The sequence below is a fragment of the Atta colombica genome, unplaced genomic scaffold (assembly GCF_001594045.1).
Source record: "Atta colombica isolate Treedump-2 unplaced genomic scaffold, Acol1.0 scaffold12, whole genome shotgun sequence".
Taxonomy (NCBI): domain Eukaryota; kingdom Metazoa; phylum Arthropoda; class Insecta; order Hymenoptera; family Formicidae; genus Atta; species Atta colombica.
This window is the reverse complement of record NW_017259206.1, coordinates 600,744-608,822: the sequence shown is the minus strand read 5'-3', so window position 1 is coordinate 608,822 and position 8,079 is coordinate 600,744. Positions and strand designations below refer to the sequence as shown.

The following is an 8,079-nucleotide window of genomic DNA, read 5'->3' as shown; positions in this document are numbered from 1 at the left end:
TTATAAATATTAATTAATTATATCAATAATAATTAAGAAGTGATGAGACTATCTAATAAATTTGAATCCATTCCTAAATCGTTTAGGAGTAGATTTTTTCGACATATGCGAAGATGTCATAAGTAATAACAAGGTCATAAGTAATAACAATGCGACATTATTATTATAGATTTGAAATTAATATAAGACGTTTCTCTAAAAGGATTGTTTCTTTTAGTTTCATTACGTAGACTTTGTTTTTTAGGAAACAGTTTTTAATATTACGAATAGATAGAAATCTAAAATAATTGTTTTCCAAATATTTTTTCTTTTAAATATAAAACAAAATCTTTACTTTTTGATGGCTACATACAAAGACAATATGAAGCGATTTATATAAATCAAACACTATATTGATATAAGAAAGTATGTACACATAAAATAAAATTTTTTTTTTAATTACAATTGTATTTTGCTTTAGATTAACCTTTTAATTCTTTAGGGAAAGCAATTTATTATAAGAAAATATATATGATGTCCATTAAAAAAATAATATTTACATAGAAAACACACACACACACATTGATTAGCTTGTTAAATAAAATTTGAAATAATATCTTACTTTAATAATATTACTTTAAAAATTTTTTAGTTGAAAGTAGAAAATGCCTAAATTGATTTGTTGCATGCATAATACTTCTCTCCTATAAAATTGAGAATCTTTTGAAATATTTTTTGTGACACTACTCAACAAGAAATGATTTATTAAATTGATTACAAGTTAACGCAGCAAAATCGGTGATACTGATTTAACATTGATTTGACATCTGAATGATAATCATATTTCGCTGGATAATTATTACAGATTTACTTAATTATAAATTTTAAAAGAAGGTAATTTTTAAAAAGATACCATATATGTTTTTACATCATAAGCATTATGCATATGTTCTTTTGATTGAATCTCATGATTTAATCTAATTTGAAGATACAAGATAAAATAAAAACTTTTTAGTAATAGCATCATTATAGAAATACTTAATGTTAAATTTTTTAAATAATTTTGTTGACTACAATTAATATAATATCTTTTGAAGAAGGAAATTTTTAAAATAAGTAAACAACTTATTTGTGACCATAAATTTTTTATTAAAATTTTGTATGAAATGTCTAAATATTTATACTGTACAGTATTAAACATTTATTTTAACAAGAGATTCATATTGTAAAACTCTATTATATAAAATAATTATCTAAAATATATATACTTATCTAAAAAAATTATTAAAATATGATATTTTATTATTTGTACGTATGTCAACATTCTTTCTTAAAGTCGCAGCAGATTTTTGCATAACGCACAATGCATAAGCGAATCAACTAATCAGAATCTTTCCTTTCCTCCTATTCCATAGAAAAGAAGGATTTCGATTGATTAATTCTCTTATGCGCTATGTATTATGTGAGAGTCTGTGCTGTGACCATTACTCAAATTAGTTCACTAAGAAGTTATCATCATTTTGAAGTACCATCATTTAAGAATAATTAGTTTAAGAAGGAGAGTCTTTAAATTGAAATGTTTCCAAGTGTAACTCTTAAACGATCTATCTTTGCTTATATCTTAATCCTTTGCGTTATATAGTGTATCTTCAGATGGCATAACTCCGCAATTTTTATATATGTAATAATATAAAAACTTTTTTGTATATAATAATTGATATATATTATATATTTAACATATTTAGTCGATATATTCATAAGATAATAGTTTTTAATTAAAACTAGAATAATTGAACATAAAAATAATTTTAACAAAATCCACTCACTCTGTGATAACAGAACACAGGACGCTTCATAATCACAATTTTAATTGAGAACGTCGAAATATTGAGCGAAATTATAATAGGCAAATTATCTCCGAAATGATAAATATAAAAAGAACAGTATTAATTTAAAAAGATACTAAACTATTGAATCCTTGTTTTCTAGCTGATCAATGATTATTCACATTAAACAACAAACAAATTTGATTTTAGTCGTTCAATTTTCATTTTATTGAGACTCGCAACCATCAACATCGCTGCTCTTATTTTATTGATGTTATAACACATTCCAATTTTTATATTATATACACGTTCAAATGCTAATTATATATGGATTATTGTTACATCATTATGCGTTGACTCCTGAGATAACTCTTTATATCAATTTATTTTTTGTTTTTTATTATTCAACATATTACAACTATAGTCGAATCTCTGTAAAGTTAACGTCCGTTTTTGTTTTAATCTTTGTAAAAATTATGCTTAATCTCCCATATAATAATCGAGAACATGTTCGCGTATTTGTTTACTTTTACGAAGGCCAGTGTCGACAAGTTACTTTTATAGAGATTCTACTGTAATATTATATTTAAGATCCTAATTTCTTGAGACCATCCAAATAGCCATGAAAAAATGTATGGAGATTAGCCAACGGAATTTACGCACACATTAATCATGAAATACAACACATGAAAATATATTCACTAATGAAGGCTTGAAGTTAGCCGAAACGTGCGTCATTTAGTTGTTAACAAGTTTAGTCACTTATGCACACCACTTACAGCGCCGATTTCTAATCGCCCAATTTATTTATCATTTAATTATTATTAAAACTTTTAAATTATTATAAAATAGAATGATTCATATAGCTGAGAATGATAAATTATTGATGGACTTAGCATTTAATTTTATTGTATTTTCATATAAATGTACATGTTTGTTCCTCAGATGTGTGGAAAAAAGTGCAACGATATATATGGAAGATCACTGATACCGATATACCACTTCGTTTTGGGACAGTATTTCTTAAACGAAAGGTAAAAAAATAAAAATGTACAAACGTAAAAATAAATTAGCCAACAAATCCAACAATTGTTAAAAGATAATATTTTGATTTTATTTGTATTAAAGCTTATATAATTTAATATTTGGTTCTTTCAAAACAGATAATAACTTTTTCAAAACCACATGGTTCCAAAAGAGCGGAATTTCTTGTTTATGAAAAATGCTGGTATGATTAAATCTTATAATAACTAAATATTATTTTTCTGTTAAATGGGTCTTATAGAAAAATGAGTATATTTAAAGAAAACGATTACACATTTGTTTAATACCAGATTAAATTTTTTTTCATATTTCGAAAAAAAATAACTCTTTCTCGCCTCTCTTCTACTCTAGATTACTTAAGATTTCCTATCAGATTACCTAAGATTACCTGAGAACGCTAAAGATTATTAAGATTTACTAAAAATTACATAAAATTGGATTACATAAAATTTCGTTTAAATCGCTGAATTATCTAGCCCTTGTAAAAATTACCTCCGTCCTATCGACTAATCTTCCGATTGTATAATAAGTTATAAAACATCTCTGATGCTCATATTACAAATTATATATTTTTACTTTTACAAATATTCAAAAAATTTTTTTATAATTTCAAATAGTTAAAGATACCAGTCAAAAGAACCTCATGTTTCCCTACACACACGGAAGAATGTACGCTTAAGATAAGAACTGTTTGTCATTGCAGTAACTCATGTATATAATTTAGATATCGAAAATTCTATACCACATCAGAAACAATTGAAATGATGTCTTTTCGAGGAACTGTTTCTGACTAAATACTGATATAGTCTGTATTATGCTTACGCAAAATAATGGTATAATTAATATGTATTATCATTACTATATATATAGACTTTGCAAACGTATAACATACAACAATAAATATCCGTTATTCTAGTTTAGCTAGTATTCTTCATAACATATATCAGATAAATATTTTAAAAATCAAAATGTTTAATATGTGAATGTTGTATAACATACTTTAATGTGTAATAATTTTTCTCTATTTCTTATGGTTTATATCAGAAAATCAAAGGAAAAACATTGAAAGGAATCCCTATAACGATGACTTCCTTAAAATATGTTGTAAGATTTTCAATAATTGTTTAACTGTTGCAATTTTTGCTCATTAATACTGTCAAAATTTGTTTAAAAAGTTTCCTTTATCATTATAATTTCGTGGAGTTTCCTTATAACTTATTCTTATCTTCTTTGAAATATTTTTTTTCTTGACATCTATAATTAATACTTGATATCCCTTTCTTAATCAATCGAAGAAGAGAGTATTTCGAAGAATATTTTCGATATGTCTGAATAAATTGCAAGTATGATCCAGAAAATTATAAAAGCTAAACTCAAAAATTTTTTGTGTGTAACCCTGGTACTTTGAAATAACTACGATTTGTGTTAAAAATTTCAGGTCGTATTTTCCTTACTAATGAAAATAATGCTAGCGCATCATTGTGCTGAATCTATGACAGTTTCAAGAACAGATAAGCAAGCACCAGAAAGACGTATATTACGATATACTACTTTGATCAAAAAGTTCCCGGAATTCATTCAGAAAATTCAAAATACAAGTTTTATTCATCAAAAGTGATATTGTTTCCTTCAAAGTACTCCCCATCGACTGCAACGCATATATGCTAGCGCTTGATCCAGCTCTCGAAACATTTCTGGAACTCTATTGTCGACCATTAGAGCCGTCTTCGATTTTTCCATTATCTCCTTTTGGCTGTTAAAACGCGTTCCCAAATCGTTTTTTGACTTGATCGAACAGAAAAAAATCGCAGGGAGATGAATTCGATGGCTGTTGGATGGTATTCGTTTCGTTCTTGGTCAAAAATTCACTCGTTGTTGTAAATGCACCTCTATTTTTAAAACTGTAAAAAATCGAAAATGCAGTCGTAGATGTACTCAAGACGGCGTAACTTTTACAAATGTCAAGCTATGGTGATAAAATTTGGTGGGAATGTCAATGATAGATGTGGGAACCTAACTAAAAAAACAGAATTCAAATCAGCTGACTCAGAGCATCACCTGGTGATAATTCCGGGAACTTTTTGATCAAGATGGTATAATATATATGTATATATTTACAGTAAAAAATGCATCAACTATTAATATTGATTTACTTTACAGATACATTCAAAAAATCAATGTAAGAAGGAAATGAAGAAAGTACATCCAACGAAAATGGAGAAATTGAATTAATAAACAAGCGGATGAAGGCTATAAACAAAGATATCCTGAAAAAGGACTCTTTGAAGGAGGACGTTTGAAAAAGATAATAAAAAGGTTGTACCAATATCTAAAACATTTTAAATATTAGAAAGGCATAAAATATTAGAAAACATAAAGAGTCAAGTGTAATAATCATACAATATTACAAATTAACTCAATATATTATTCTCTATAAATTAAATATAATTAATAATTATTACATGTTTTTCGGTTTCTCGATTGAGCTATATCTTCGGTTGATATATTCGATTCATCGCAGTAATATAATTAAAATGAGGAATGCAATAATATAAACGGATAATAATATACAATTATTAGATGAGGCCAGACGAATGTTTTATCGCAACAAAAATTGCTCGCAAACAGTTGAACGACTGATTGTTGGAAATTCCTTGATGTTCTAATAATCAAATTTATAAATTAATTGAAATATATTAATAAAGCTAAGCAAGGAAACCATCACTCCGATAAAAAGATTTACCGCAAAGATCTTATCGTTATGTTTCACATGACATTAAAATGCTCGTCAATTATTTTTATCGTCGATGTGATTATATGTATAAATACTGATTAAATAGAGTCAGAGAGTACAGCACATAAAAATATAAATCTTAATCAAAAAGTAAAATAAGAAATGTATAATTGACAGACAAACACTGACTGAGAGGAAAATAATAGTTGGAAAATAATAATTTTTTATAACTTGAATAAATGACGCAATTTATCATAACCAGAGCTTGGTAAAATAACTGATACGACTTATTTAAAAATATGACTTATTTAAAATAAAAATAAAAAATAAATTCCAGAAACTTATTTAAATGTAAACTTATGAAACTTATTTTAATGTAAAATTGCAAGAATTAGTAAAATAACTGATACGATTTATTTGTAATAAAAAATATAAAATAGGTTCCAAAAACTTATTGCATTTTAAATATAATATTAAATATGAAATATAGGTCACAAGAAATTATTTAAAATAGAAAGTAAGAAATAGAGAATGCATTTATTTATTTAAAATATAGAATAATATTTATTTAAAATATAAAAATAACTGGTCTTTTATTTTAAATAAATCCTCGAAAACTATTTCTTTTCTTATTTTAAATAAAAAATAGATTTCGAAAATTTACTTAAAATATAAAATAGGAAATATGTATGTTAAACATTTCAAATAATAAATACAAAGAATTTTAATAATTTTATTTATTTGAATATATGAATATATTCTTATAGAATAAAATTTGCAGCAATAATGTAACAATATTGCATGTTGCAAATGATATTGCTGCAAATTCTATGTTGTATAGGTACATTTATAAATATAACGTTTCAGTTTTTTTTAGTTACAGCTTATAAATAATTAATAGTATTAACTCTCCTTGAGTAGGTGAAAATTTAACATAAATCATATGTATATCTTCCACACACACACACACACACACACACACACACACGCGCGCGCGCGCGCGCGCGCGCGCAAGCCGCACGCACGCACACGCACACGCACGCACATATGGTATATACTTCATAAATATTCTATAAATTAAATACTCGCCATCACTTTTACTGACGGATCAGTAATATAACTGAAAGATTCAGTACTAACGTTACGACGTGAACTTTACAGGTCGGTATTCATAAGCGATTCTTACATTTAAACTGCCTTAGTACAATTATAGAATATTGTAAATCAATTCGAGGACTGTTATACTAACATCATAAAACATTATATTTAAGAGAGTTTCAAAATAAAAACGGGCTATGAATACTGTCCCATGTTTAACGTTTCACATTTGTAGCTCTTGAACTTTATAAATAAATAAAGAGAGCGGGATTTAGAGAGAGAAATCGTCCATTTGCACACATGTTATCCCTTCCACCATGGTTCTGCCAAACCCAGGATACTTCTCGCGCTATGATGCTACTTTTTGTTTTAACGTTGAGACACTATCGTGTCTCCTGATAGTTACTTTAATAACATTCCTAATTCGTCATAGATATAAACTAAAATATTGTAACGAGGATGTTCATATAATGCATATATAATTACATTTTAATTTATAGGGCCGATGTAGAAAAGGCGAAGAGGAAAGTAGAAGGCGACCTGAAATTCACACAGAAAGCCGTTGTCTATCTCGAGAGAAACAAGAAGGAAATCGATCCATCGAACACCATCCAAAGACAATGAATTGTTGTTTTCATATGACGAACTTAAGAATGAGATGGTTAACAATTTGGTTAACAAATTGCGAAAGCAGATTAAGGAATTGCAGAAGCGAATCGAGGAATTAGAAGAAGAAGTGTGTAATAAAATAAATCAAGAAAAGAAACAGATTTTTTCCAAAATTTTTAGTCTGAAAAAAAAAAGAAATATTTTAATCAATTATTTTTAAATTATTTTTAAATTGTCAGTCTTATCTTAATTATCAAATTGACAATATATCAATAAGAAATTGACTAAGTCAATCATTTCAAAATCAATCAAAAAACATCAATTAGAATTCGATAAAGTGTGTTTATTATTGTCTCTTATCATAATTACAATGAATGCTTTTCAGCAAGGACACAGTCAGACACAGTGTAATAAAGTGAATCATTACATCCTTGTTTGTTTGCCTACGTTAAACAAAGATGAAATGATTTACTGTGTGTCATAGTATCTGTGTCCTTCCTGGAAAGGAAAGGACCTATATATTGTAACTGAACGATGGAACAATGATGTGATTTTCTTCTTCTAGGTCGAAGCAGAACGCTTAAATGAAAAAGAAGAATAAGTTTGACCATTTTACATAATTTTTGATATTTTTTCTTTCTCACAGCACATTTATTAAAGAATTACTGTTATTTTTGTTCACAAATAATGCAATTATACAATATAGAAGAAATAATATTACTAAATTATATATTTATTATCCTCTCGCATTATGTCCGGCGATTGATTTAAAAAAAATCATATTAAAAG

The 8,079-nt window shown here is 26.7% G+C and overlaps 1 long non-coding RNA gene across 1 annotated transcript; it reads left to right on the top strand.

Annotated features, from left to right (window-relative positions):
• The first annotated feature begins 4,293 nt into the window (after positions 1–4,293).
• On the top strand, positions 4,294–8,016 carry LOC108694388. Its single transcript, XR_001932076.1, has 4 exons — positions 4,294–4,381; positions 5,010–5,165; positions 7,182–7,417; positions 7,856–8,016. It is a non-coding gene; the product is annotated as an uncharacterized LOC108694388 (long non-coding RNA).
• Positions 8,017–8,079: the final 63 nt, after the last annotated feature.